The sequence below is a fragment of the Platichthys flesus genome, chromosome 12 (assembly GCF_949316205.1).
Source record: "Platichthys flesus chromosome 12, fPlaFle2.1, whole genome shotgun sequence".
NCBI classification, from domain to species: Eukaryota; Metazoa; Chordata; class Actinopteri; order Pleuronectiformes; family Pleuronectidae; genus Platichthys; species Platichthys flesus.
This window is the reverse complement of record NC_084956.1, coordinates 19,887-32,289: the sequence shown is the minus strand read 5'-3', so window position 1 is coordinate 32,289 and position 12,403 is coordinate 19,887. Positions and strand designations below refer to the sequence as shown.

The following is a 12,403-nucleotide window of genomic DNA, read 5'->3' as shown; positions in this document are numbered from 1 at the left end:
CCCCGGGTAACTGTCAAGTTGTATTGTGGGATGGTTGTGAGGGGGGATTCGATTTATGTTGGAATCCCCCAGTACCAGGACTGGTTTGCGGCCTTTGATGAACCAGTCCTGGATTTTGCGGTTGGGTCTGGAGATGTGATATGTGGTCTTAAATTTACCTGCTGCGTTGGAGTCGGACTGCAGAGGACTGAATGGAGAGGAGGTGGCACAGGGTCCTGGGGAGCTGTCGTCGGGGGGTGAAGGTGTGTCGGAGTCCGGAGTGGCACAACCGGGAGGCGGAGTCCCCGGGCGCAGTTGTTGAGAGGAGGTCTCAGATACGGTGTTGTGGGCTACATTAGCCTTTATTACGCCGCTCATCATGTGTGATGACCCTCCTGCTAATGCGGTCGGGGCTCCTTCTTGTCCAATCGTGCCAGTCCGGGCACCGGCAACACCTAGGGGAGAGGAAGGGGGAGAAGCAGGAATGTATATTACGTTAGTAGTGTTAAGGGAGAATGTGCCGAGTGTTGGAAATGCTGTGGTGCTGTGGGGGTTGGATATAAATTTTCTATTTTTGTAATGTGTAATATATTGTATTTGAATGGGGGGTCTATTGTCTGTAAATTTGGATTTTATGAGGAGGCTATGGAGACTTTGATTTTTCCTATATGCTGAAATTGTGTTGTGGTTATGGAAGGCCGGATGTATTGTTTGGGTGTGGGAGAAGTTTTGTTTAATGAGGTTATGGAGTCTGGTTGTTTGATGAGAGAATGTAGATATGAATGGAATTAATATGGGTTTGATTTCCAGGTTATTGGGAGGATGATTGGTTGTGGTCTCGGAGAGAGGGTTAGGGTTATGGTTAGGGTTAGGGCCTAGGTTAGGGTTAGGGTTAGGGTTTAGGTACTGGGTTGAGTTAGGTTTAGGATTGGGGCCTAGGTTAGGGTTAGTAGGGTTAATAGGGTTAGGGTTAGGGTTTAGGAACTGGGTTGGGTTAGGGTTAGGATTGGGGCCTAGGTTAGGGTTAGGGTTTAGGTTCTGGGTTGGGTTAGGATTAGGATTGGGGCCTAGGTTAGGGTTAGTAGGGTTAGTAGGGTTAGGGTTAGGGCTTAAACTAGGGAGATAGGTGGATTTTACTGTTGGGGGCCCTGTGGTTGGGAGTCCCTCCGAGACCGGAGGCTGGGGTGGAGCATCTGTGTTGTTGGAGCGAGTGAGGGCGAGGGAGGCCAAAGTATTATTTTTAATGTGGCGGAGGAATCGTTTAGAGTAGCCCCTGTGTCTGAGTGCGGAGAATAGAATTGCAATTGATTCGTGAAGATCTGAGGGTGTCGAAGATAGTCTATAGAAACGGATGATTTGTGATTTTATTAAGCCTTTAAATGTATGTTTCGGATGGTAACTTTTTTTATGTAGTAGTGCGTGTGTATCAGTAGTTTTGAAAAAGACTTTAGTGAGAAGTTTGCAAGGAGCCGAATTAATGGAATTATCAAAAAAAACTGTAGTGTCCAGGAAATTAACATGAGAGGGGTCTATGGTGTATTTTACTTTTATAGATGGGTGGTGGTTATTGAGTGTGTTGATAAAATCAGAAAATAAAGTGATGTCGTGGTGCCAAATGCCAAATATGTCGTCTAAAAAACGGAGATAAAGAAGTGGTTGTCGGGTGCATTTGGCCAATGCCTCTCGCTCCCACTCGCTCATATAAATGTTCGCATATGATGGCGCGTATCTCTGACCCATGGCTGTTCCGTGAATTTGGAGGTATTGTTTGTTATTAAATGTAAAATCATTATTGTTGAGGCAAATGTTGAGGAGTTCAATTATCTGTTTGTCCGGTCTATTAATGTCGGGATATTTATTAAAGATGGATGTAATCGCTTTAATGCCTATGTTTGTGTTAATGTTAGTGTATAAGCTGTCTATATCTATTGTAAATAAAAATGACTGATTTGGAACAACCATGGGTCGGATGAGGTCTATGAAGTGATATGTATCTTTTATGTAGGCCGGGTGTTTGTTGGAAAGGGGTCCAAGGAAATATTCTATATATTCTGATATATGGTAAGATGTGCTGTTGCAGTCGGAAACTATTGGTCTACCGGGGGGAACTTCATAGGGTATGGTCCAGGTTTGGGGTTCTTTATGTACTTTTGGAAGTAGATAAAAAAGTCTAGGTCGTGGGTGATCGGGGCCAAATAGATAGTGTTTTTGTTTGTGTGTGATGATTTTTTGGTCATATAGATTTTGGATAATATTTCTGAGGAGGGGTTGAGTTTGATTTTGTTGGTCAGATTGGATGAGTTTGTAATGTGTAGTGTTGGATAATAATCTATTTGCCTCCAGTAAATATTGCTGTCTGTCCATTATAACTGTTTTTGATCCTTTGTCAGCTGGTTTTATAATTATATTTGGATTTTTGATGAGTTGTTCTAAGGCCCTGCGCTCCGGCCCCGAGAGGTTGTCTGCCACGTCCCCAGGGGGCCGGTACTGGCGCAGGGCCTGTTTGTTCTTTTGCAACAGGGTTATGGTATTTTTGTGTGACTGTTCTATAGTGGGTTCCCAGCTGGATTTATTGGTGAAGGGTATCTGTATGTGTTGTGGTTTATTGAAAAAGTGGCTGATAATTTTGAGGCGTCTATTGTATTGATGTAGGTCCCTATGAAGTTCCTCCCAGTCAAAATGTGTAGGGCGTGGAATGAATGAAAGACCCCTTTCCAATATCTGAATTTGTTCTGCGGTTGGGGTGAATAGTGTAGATAGATTGAGGATATTTGATGTGGAGCTCCACCCCAAATCAGGTGCGGGGTCAGTAAGGGGCGTTATGTTAAGATGTAAGTTGGATGGGACTGTATTTAAGCCCGGTTTGGGTTTTGATGTGATTGTAAATTTAATTGTTGCAACCAGTATTCAAAAATGCGTGTGGCAGTAGCCGGTTTCCAGTGTATATTATCTTGCTCTGTAAAAAAAGTGTCGTGAGGTATTTCGGCTAAAAATGGAAAGTAAGTGGCTATGGTATTGTTAATATATTTAAGGTTGTGTTGCTGTTTACTAGTGAGGTTGGCAGAAAAATTAATAATGGGGAAGTAAATGTCAGCATTGGGGAAGGCAAGTTGGGCCTGTTTGTATAGTGATTTGAGCTGTTTACAAGAGGTCTGCCTGGGGTCCTGATCTTTGTTATTAATACCAATTGAGAGGACGACAATTTTAACATCTGGAATGGGGATGGCTTTCTCACACAGTTTAAGAAAATGGTACATATTGGCCCCCGGGTAACTGTCAAGTTGTATTGTGGGATGGTTGTGAGGGGGGATTCGATTTATGTTGGAATCCCCCAGTACCAGGACTGGTTTGCGGCCTTTGATGAACCAGTCCTGGATTTTGCGGTTGGGTCTGGAGATGTGATATGTGGTCTTAAATTTACCTGCTGCGTTGGAGTCGGACTGCAGAGGACTGAATGGAGAGGAGGTGGCACAGGGTCCTGGGGAGCTGTCGTCGGGGGGTGAAGGTGTGTCGGAGTCCGGAGTGGCACAACCGGGAGGCGGAGTCCCCGGGCGCAGTTGTTGAGAGGAGGTCTCAGATACGGTGTTGTGGGCTACATTAGCCTTTATTACGCCGCTCATCATGTGTGATGACCCTCCTGCTAATGCGGTCGGGGCTCCTTCTTGTCCAATCGTGCCAGTCCGGGCACCGGCAACACCTAGGGGAGAGGAAGGGGGAGAAGCAGGAATGTATATTACGTTAGTAGTGTTAAGGGAGAATGTGCCGAGTGTTGGAAATGCTGTGGTGCTGTGGGGGTTGGATATAAATTTTCTATTTTTGTAATGTGTAATATATTGTATTTGAATGGGGGGTCTATTGTCTGTAAATTTGGATTTTATGAGGAGGCTATGGAGACTTTGATTTTTCCTATATGCTGAAATTGTGTTGTGGTTATGGAAGGCCGGATGTATTGTTTGGGTGTGGGAGAAGTTTTGTTTAATGAGGTTATGGAGTCTGGTTGTTTGATGAGAGAATGTAGATATGAATGGAATTAATATGGGTTTGATTTCCAGGTTATTGGGAGGATGATTGGTTGTGGTCTCGGAGAGAGGGTTAGGGTTATGGTTAGGGTTAGGGCCTAGGTTAGGGTTAGGGTTAGGGTTTAGGTACTGGGTTGAGTTAGGTTTAGGATTGGGGCCTAGGTTAGGGTTAGTAGGGTTAATAGGGTTAGGGTTAGGGTTTAGGAACTGGGTTGGGTTAGGGTTAGGATTGGGGCCTAGGTTAGGGTTAGGGTTTAGGTTCTGATAGCTCTCGGTCTCTCATGTGGAGGACCTGGGTTCAAAACCCCCCAGACCTGGGGCTAGGACCAGGGTCAATTTTTGTCTGAACAGTCGTTTCTTCGAAAATACGATATATATTTTTTTATGTATAAAAATAAAAATGTATAGTAGTTGTAAAGCGGGTTGTGTGTCAAGATCAATGGCACGGGCTGGGTTAGGGTTGGGTTAGGGTTAGAGTTCAGGGTTCATGAGTATGGTTTATTTGCACTGGCCTATTGATCTTAAAGTGGTGGCACGGTTGGAGGAGCTCCGCTCCCTCTAACGGGGGACCAGGGTATGATCCCCAGGCAGAGCACGTCTGCAAGGACCATGGGACAGAGAAAGGATGAATACGGTTGCTGCCTGGGTTGGAGTATTTGTTGGGCGTCATTCTGTCTAAATTTTATGGAGGAAAATAAAATTAAAAAACTAAGTAAACCTGGTTGGGGATTAATTTTATCTATGAAGGTGGTATTTTATTACTGGAGTAACATAGACTAATGAAAATTGGGGATTTATGGAAACAAAATTGTAAAATGAATAATGGTGTAGTGGCAGAGATGACGCCCCTGGCCCAGAGAATCCTAGTTCGATTCCCCCCGAGGCATGTGTGTTAAATTGGTGCCTTGGGGGGCCTGAGTGGACCCAGGCAGCACGGCTGGTTGTAGAGGGAAAAAAAACAAAAGGGGGGAGGGGGAAAGGGGAAAACACGGGGGAGTTGATAAGGAAGACTACATGAGAGGGAAATTTAAACTGATTGTCGGGTGGGTGTCCTATGAGTGTAATTAATTGTCATTGAGGCCTGTTGGCGTGATTGTACCTAATTTAAAAATCCATAATTTTTCTGTCCTCTTTCTCTGCCCAATGGTCCAATGGTCTTCTGATTCTAGACCAGAGATTATAAGATTATTGACGGAGTGGAGCTGAAAATGGTTAATGAGGGGGGTGGTTAACTTGCCTTCCCCAATGTTATATATGTGTTGTTTTAATCGGGTGAGTATGGAGTGTTTTGTTTCCCCGATATAATGTTTATTGCAGGTGGTGCATGTAATGATGTAAATGACGTTGGTGGTGTGGAGTGTAAATGTACCTAATGTGGGGAATGCTGTATTGCTGTGAGGGTTTGAAATAAATTTTCTGTTTTTATAGTGTGTGTGGTATTGTGTTTGTGTTGGTGGTTTGTTATCAGAGTATTTTGACCTTATTAGTAAACTGTGGAGGTTTTTGTTTTTCCTGTAAGCTGATATGATGACGTGATTTTGGAAAGCCGGCTGTAGGGTTTGAGTATGAATGAAGTTCTGTTTGATGATGTTATGTAAACCTTTGATTCTATGTGAGAAGGTAGATATGAATGGTACCGGGACACGGGGTGGAGCAATCCGGGGAATGGAGCGAGTGGGAGCGAGAGACGCCAAAGTGCTGGTCTTGATATGGCGGAGGAAGCGTTTGGAGTAGCCCCTAGACCTGAGACTACAAAATAGAATGGAGATGGAAGAATGCAGGTCTATTACACGGGATGATATTCTGTGAAAACGGATGATTTGAGATTTAATAATGCCTTTAAATGTGTGTTTCGGATGATAGCTAGTTTTATGGAGAAGGGCGTGTGTGTCTGTTGTTTTAAAGTAAACTTTGGTAAGTAGTTGTGAGTATGACAAGTTTTTTGACCGGTCAAAAAAAACAGTTGTATCTAAAAAATTAACTTGTAGTGGATCTATGATGTACTTAACTTTAATAGACTGATGGTGGCTATTCAATGTGTCAATGAAATCAGAAAATAAAGAAATGTCATGTTGCCATATTCCAAAAATGTCATCTAAAAATCTGAGGTAGGTGAGGGGTTTGTGGGTGCACTTGGCCAATGCCTCTCGCTCCCACTCGCTCAGGTAAATGTTTGCATATGACGGGGCGTATCGCTGACCCATGGCCGTTCCGTGGATTTGCAGGAATTGTTTGTTATTGAATGAAAAGTCGTTATTGTTGAGGCAGATGGTAAGGAGTTGAATAATTTCTTTGTCCGGTCTATTGTTGTCGGGGTTGTTATTGAAGTTGGATATTATAGCCTTGATACCGATTTGTGTATTGATATTTGTGTATAGACTGTCTATGTCGATTGTAAATAAGTATGACTGATTTGGAACAACCATGGGCCGGATGGTATCTATAAAATGATAAGTGTCCTTGATGTAACTTGGGTGTTTATTGGAAAGGGGTCCAAGGAAATGTTCGATGTATTCTGAGATATGGTATGATGTACTATTGCAATCTGAGACTATTGGTCTGCCGGGAGGAACCTCATAGGGTACGGTCCATGATGGGGGTTCCTTGTGGATTTTGGGTAATAGATAGAACTGGCGGGGGCGGGGTTGGTCGGGGCCAAACAGGTAGATTTTTTGCTTGTGGTTAATGGTTTTATTGTCATATAAAGTTTGTATAATACTACGGAGGAGTGGTTGGGTTTGACTTTGTAGGTCTGACGGAATGGGTTTATAATGTGTGGTGTTTGAGAGTTGTCTATTTGCCTCCAGTAAATACTGCTGTCTATCCATAATGACTATTTTTGAACCTTTGTCCGCGGGTTTAATGATAATATTAGGATTTTGGGTAAGTTCTTCTAAGGCCCTGCGTTCAGGCCCCGAGAGGTTGTCAACAACGTCCCCTGGGGGCCGGTAATAACGCAGGGCCTGTTTGTTCTTTTGCACCAGGTTTATTGTGGCTGTGTGTGATTGAGCCGTGGTGGGTTCCCAATTAGACCTGTGAATGAAGGGTGTCTGAATGTGGTCCGGTTTATTATAGAAATAACTGATGATCTTTAACCTTCTGTTGTATTGGTGTAAATCCCTATGAAATTCCTCCCAGTCAAACTGTAATGGGCGTGGGATGAATGAAAGACCCCTTTCCAATAACCGGATCTGATCTGAAGTTGGAGTAAATAGTGTGGATAAGTTAAGTATGTTTGCTGTAGAGCTCCACCCCAAGTCGACTGCAGGGTCAGTATGGGGCATAGGGTTTGGAGGGTTAGGGTTAGGGTTAGGATTAGGGTTGGGGTTGGGGTTAAGGTTAGGGTTAGGGTTAGGGTTAGGGTTGGGATTAGAAGGTTTAGGGTTAGGGTTAGGGTTAGGGGTGGCGTTTGTGCCCGGTTTGGGTTTGGGTCTTACTATAAATTTAACTGTTTGAGCCAGTAATCGAAAATGAGTTGCGCGGTAGCCGGCTTCCAATGGATGTTGTCCTTTTCTGTTACAAATGTGTCGTGAGGGATCTCTGCTAAAAATGGGAAGTATGTGGCTATTGTGTTGTTGATGTATTTTAAATTGTACTGTTGTTTAACGCTGAGGTTGTCTGAGAAGTTTATGATAGGGAAGTAGATGTCGGCATTAGGGAAGGCAAGTTGGGCCTGTTTGTATAGAGATTTTAACTGTTTGCAGGAAGTCTGCCTGGGGTCCTGGTCCTTATTATTGATCCCAATGGAGAGGACCACTATTTTTGTGTTGGGGTTGGGTACCGTTTTTTCACATATCTTTAAAAAGTGGTACATGTTAGCCCCCGGGTAGCTGTCTAATTGTAAGTCTGGGTTGTTGTGGGGGGGGATTCGATTGATGTTGGAATCCCCCAACACCAGGACTGGTCTACGGCTTTTGAAAGACCAGTCCTGGAGTTTCCTGGTGTGTCGGGCGATGTGTGATGTGGGATGGTATTTACCTGATGTGGGAGTGTGTGGTGGTAGGCTGAATGGGGAGGAGGTGGAGGAGGGTCCTGTGGGGCTATCCTCGGGGGGTGGAGGTGTGCTGGACCCCCGAACGGCACAAGTGGGAGGTGGACTTCCGCGGAGAAGTGGTAGGGAGGTCTCAGATACGGCTTGAGTGGCAATATTAGCCTTTAATTGCCCGCTCATCATGTTAGGTGACCCTCCCGTTATGGTTGTCGGGGCTCCTCGCTGTTCCATTGTGCCAGTCCGGGGACCAGCAACACCTGTGGGTGTAGAAGGGGGAGAGGAAATGGTATCAAGGTTGATGGTTGAAACATTTGAATAACTGTGGGTGTTGAGTGATATGGACTGTAGTTCTAGGGTATTGTTTTGTGTGTCTGGTACTGGATGAATTAGGACTTCTGTTTGCTGTGTCCGTCTTCCTGTACTGATAGTAGGTGAGTCGGGGGTACTGGGGCTTAGGGGTAGTCGTGTCATAGGGGTTTTCCGTCTAGTCACTGTCGGTAGGATGGGGGAGAGTTTGGGGTTGGGTTTTGAGATGATTTCTGCCCCCTGGGAGACCGGTTCGGGTCCCCAGGAGACTACTTTCTTGCCCCTCACTGAGGGAGGGGTGGAGGTGTTTGGGTCAGGAGGGGTTTGTCTTGTAGTCAGATGTAGAGGTGCCCTCTGTGTTTGTAGAGGGCCCTTGTTATATATTGGGTAGGTCGGAAGTCCGTACAGTGGTTTTCGTCTTGGTTTGGGTATGGGGTGGTCAGGTAGTGTCGGTTGTAGGGGGGGCCTGGTTTGGGGTAAGGGGAATGTCTTCTGTCTGTTGGTCTGGTATGGGTGGTCATGTCTGGGTCGTTGAGGTTGCGGTTGTAGGCCATCCAGTGTTGTCTGGCACTGGGTGGGGGTGGGGAGTAGTGGTGTCCGGGGCTGTTGAATTGGAAAGGGCTGAAATGCAGGGGGTAACTTACTGATGACTGGTAGTGGTGGGAATTCCTCTTCATCGGATAATTCCGGGATGGTGGAGAGGGAGCCCTCCAACCTGCTCTTAGGGTTGAGAAAAGTTTTATTGTTCTTAATGATGTTACGTTGCAGTATACCTTCTGTTGCCTTGATGGTGTCCGCCCGGAGTCTCTGGCCATACCGCTTCCTAGCCCATCCGGTAGCTATTTGAAACGCTATGGGGTTGTGTGGTGTGTGGCCGAGGGTATGTATTGTATTGGTGTAATGTTCCCGTAATATAGCCATGTTTGTTTTCATCCAGTTGTCCGTATTGTTTTTGATCTTGTGACGTGTGGTGTCTGATGGTGTGGCCGGTTTGATGAAGTCCGTCAGTCTGGTGACCTGACGCATCATCCCAGGTGGGAAAGTGTTGGTGGTGATTGAATTATCTGTTGTGTGTTTGTGGTGTATAGCCTGTATTAATTGAAATATTTGTTTAGAAGCGGTGCGGGTGGCTGGGTCCGGTACCTGATTCCATGTGTTGGTGGGTGCTGTGTTCATGTTTGTTAACCGGCGTGTATTGTTGTGTTTGTATTGTGAAGCTGAGTGTGTGTTTACAGACATCAGGGGTTGTGGGGCTGTGTTTGTGTGTGTGTGTGTGAGCTGTGGCCTGTGTCCTAGACCACTCATCGGTACGGGCTTTGCTCTGTTAAAAAACATTTTAAAAGTCACTGGAGGGGGCTCTTACCCTGGTAGTGTAGTTGGAGGTCACCTTTGTCCAGTAAATGGCTGATGGCTTGTTCCTCGGCCTTCCTAGTTGGAGCTGGGGTGACGTTTAAGGCAGTGGTCCAGCAGAATGGGGTTCAGGTGCCTTTGGTTGTTGCCTGGTGGGTATCCCTGGTAGTGTAGGTCTCCTTGGTCCAGTAGTTGGCTGGGCCTCCCAAGTTGGAGCTGGGTTGGTGTTGGGCAGTGGTCCAGGAGGATGAGGATGAGTTCCAGGTGTATCCTAGTAAAAGAAGGGAACTCCAAAAAAAACGTCTCAGTATAACCAAGAGCGGGGGGGAGGTCTCCAGAAAAATAATTAATTAATAAGTTTTCCAAAAAAGGATTTTTAGGAAATAAGTCTCTGATAACCTCGTCCCAGCCGGGAGGAGGATCACAAGAAAAAAATAAATTAAAAGCAATATCAGATACAAAACTCCTACTGGTAAAAGCAAGGCCGCTTAAAACCAGAGTTTAAAAGATAGGAGTGTTGTTTAAAAAAATGGGGGGAGAGGCTTAGGCAGAAGTCCCTCAGGATGTTTAGTGCTCTAAGCTTTGTTGAAAACTAGTAGCTTTTTAGTCCAAAAAACAAAGAATCAAAAAGCAAAAAAATCAAAAAGACAATACTCCAACTGGTAAAAAGCCAGGCTGCTTTAAAACCAGAGTTTTTAGAAGATAGGAGTCTATTGTTTGATGTTCTAAGCTCTGTTTAAAACCGATAGCTTTTTAGTCCAAAAACCAAAAAAAGACAATACTCCAACTGGTTAAAAGCCAGGCTGCTTTAAAACCAGAGTTTTTTAGAGGATAGGAGTCTATTGCTTAATAAAAACGGGGAAAGGCTTAAGGCAAAAGCCACTCAGGGTGTTTTTGGAACGAGTGGCTTAGTTAAAAGGCAAAAACAAAAGACCCAACTGGTTAAAAGCAAGGCTGTTTAAATACCAGAGTGTGGAAAGAGTCAATTGTTTTAAGCATAAGGAAGGCCTCAGGCAGCAGCCCCCCAGGACATTCAAAAAACTAGCTTTAATAGTTAAAAACAAATCTTCTAATAGTTAAAAAGCAAGGCTGCTTTAAAACCAGAGTTTTAAAAGATAAAAGAGTCTAAGCTGACGTACCGTTGAGTAGTATTTAGGATCCTGACGTTTCGCATTGGTCGATGCTTCTTCAGAGGATGTGTGGACAAGACCGACAGCTCTGGTGGTTATAAAGTGTTGGAGGAGGGGATGTGTGCCCCTCCCCCAAGGCTCAAACCACCAATCAGTAAGTAGTGTTGTGAGTAGGTCTGTTGTGATAGGGCTAGGAGGGTAGGCCATTTTGTATGGTTTCCCTCCAATATATTTGAATCTTGGAGGGAAAGTTGTTGTCCCACACGATTGGTTCCCTTAGGGGGTGGTGGCTGGAAAATAGAGAGAGAAAAATGTCTGTATTCTGGCTAGATGTTTTAAGACAGTGTTTGGCCTACCAGGATAGCTCTCGGTCTCTCATGTGGAGGACCTGGGTTCAAAACCCCCCAGACCTGGGGCTAGGACCAGGGTCAATTTTTGTCTGAACAGTCGTTTCTTCGAAAATACGATATATATTTTTTTATGTATAAAAATAAAAATGTATAGTAGTTGTAAAGCGGGTTGTGTGTCAAGATCAATGGCACGGGCTGGGTTAGGGTTGGGTTAGGGTTAGAGTTCAGGGTTCATGAGTATGGTTTATTTGCACTGGCCTATTGATCTTAAAGTGGTGGCACGGTTGGAGGAGCTCCGCTCCCTCTAACGGGGGACCAGGGTATGATCCCCAGGCAGAGCACGTCTGCAAGGACCATGGGACAGAGAAAGGATGAATACGGTTGCTGCCTGGGTTGGAGTATTTGTTGGGCGTCATTCTGTCTAAATTTTATGGAGGAAAATAAAATTAAAAAACTAAGTAAACCTGGTTGGGGATTAATTTTATCTATGAAGGTGGTATTTTATTACTGGAGTAACATAGACTAATGAAAATTGGGGATTTATGGAAACAAAATTGTAAAATGAATAATGGTGTAGTGGCAGAGATGACGCCCCTGGCCCAGAGAATCCTAGTTCGATTCCCCCCGAGGCATGTGTGTTAAATTGGTGCCTTGGGGGGCCTGAGTGGACCCAGGCAGCACGGCTGGTTGTAGAGGGAAAAAAAACAAAAGGGGGGAGGGGGAAAGGGGAAAACACGGGGGAGTTGATAAGGAAGACTACATGAGAGGGAAATTTAAACTGATTGTCGGGTGGGTGTCCTATGAGTGTAATTAATTGTCATTGAGGCCTGTTGGCGTGATTGTACCTAATTTAAAAATCCATAATTTTTCTGTCCTCTTTCTCTGCCCAATGGTCCAATGGTCTTCTGATTCTAGACCAGAGATTATAAGATTATTGACGGAGTGGAGCTGAAAATGGTTAATGAGGGGGGTGGTTAACTTGCCTTCCCCAATGTTATATATGTGTTGTTTTAATCGGGTGAGTATGGAGTGTTTTGTTTCCCCGATATAATGTTTATTGCAGGTGGTGCATGTAATGATGTAAATGACGTTGGTGGTGTGGAGTGTAAATGTACCTAATGTGGGGAATGCTGTATTGCTGTGAGGGTTTGAAATAAATTTTCTGTTTTTATAGTGTGTGTGGTATTGTGTTTGTGTTGGTGGTTTGTTATCAGAGTATTTTGACCTTATTAGTAAACTGTGGAGGTTTTTGTTTTTCCTGTAAGCTGATATGATGAC

At 44.6% G+C, this 12,403-nt stretch overlaps 1 long non-coding RNA gene across 1 annotated transcript; it reads right to left on the bottom strand.

Annotated features, from left to right (window-relative positions):
* Nucleotides 1–7,849: 7,849 nt before the first annotated feature.
* Nucleotides 7,850–10,101, bottom strand: LOC133966596 (uncharacterized). The gene is made up of 3 exons (XR_009923957.1): nt 9,659–10,101; nt 8,940–9,010; nt 7,850–8,246 (listed from the first exon to the last, which is right to left on the bottom strand). It is a non-coding gene; the product is annotated as an uncharacterized LOC133966596 (long non-coding RNA).
* Nucleotides 10,102–12,403: the final 2,302 nt, after the last annotated feature.